Below are 1,087 nucleotides of genomic sequence, written 5' to 3' on the forward strand. Positions count from 1 at the left end.
CTGTAACCAATATGGGAAAAGGTAGGTTGCCCGCGATCTGCATGTGTCACATAGCCTGCCGGATGAGTCGGGGTAAGTTGAGAGGTTGCTCTGTAAGAATGCACCAGATGAGAACAGCCATATCAGCAATGAATGTGGACTCATGGGTGCTTGAAAAGATGTAGTAGGACACAATCTGTGCCCACACGTGAGCCTCCAAGGTAAGTGCTTGGGTGGAGATGCTCTTGGGTTTTGTCCAGTGTTGTCCATAGATCCAGTTACTGCCAGGTTGGGCGATCACGCCAAGGACACTGTTTCAGTCAAATTGATATGTCTGGTGCTTAAGCTGGGTCTCTTGGTAGGCATCCAATCCCTATGGGCTAGGTGGAAGATCCAGTACTCTCTGAATGGCACCTTCGGAGACAGAAACTTGCTTTTGGCGAACATAGACAGATTGTAGGGTAGGCGAGTAGAAGTTGGAGTAGAATTCAACTACCCAAGAGAGATTCGCCTCCCGCAGCTTTCTCCTTAAGAATCCCCACTGTCTCCTTTCAATGCGGGGCTTTACAAAGTCAACAAAATGTGTTGGAAGGATGAGTAGGTGCTCATTATTGTAGTTTCTCTCTGCCAAGAGGGAGAACATCTGCTCACAGTAACGGTTAGTGAACCGTGTGGAATCCCGTGTAGGAAATGCCTTCTCCGCTTCATCAACTTTGATGATCCTCTTCACCCGCTTAGTCGGCGGCTTGACGCTTGTAGATGGTAGCGCCTTAGCCGGTGTTCTTTTAGTGCCTTTCCTTGCCGGTGTCTTGTCAGAAGCCTTATCTTTCCCTCTCTTGGTGGCCATCCTAAAGAAGGAAGAAAGAGAAATAAGGTTAAATATAGATAGCTAAAAACCGGAAGGAGGAATGTTCAAGTAATAACGAATGCCAAAGTAAAAGAGAATGTCTTAAATACATGGTAGGTACAACATGCATAGAAGACATCATTTAAAATCTTGAAGGCATATCATAACAATTAGATGCAAGAGGGTTAAAAGCATGCAAGTAACAAGCATGAGAAGCATAGCTCAAGCATCAAAATCAACAATAATATGTAACAAAATAAT

This window comes from Arachis ipaensis, chromosome B3, assembly GCF_059453495.1.
Source record: "Arachis ipaensis isolate K30076 ecotype BB chromosome B3, ASM5945349v1, whole genome shotgun sequence".
Classification (NCBI taxonomy): Eukaryota; Viridiplantae; Streptophyta; class Magnoliopsida; order Fabales; family Fabaceae; genus Arachis; species Arachis ipaensis.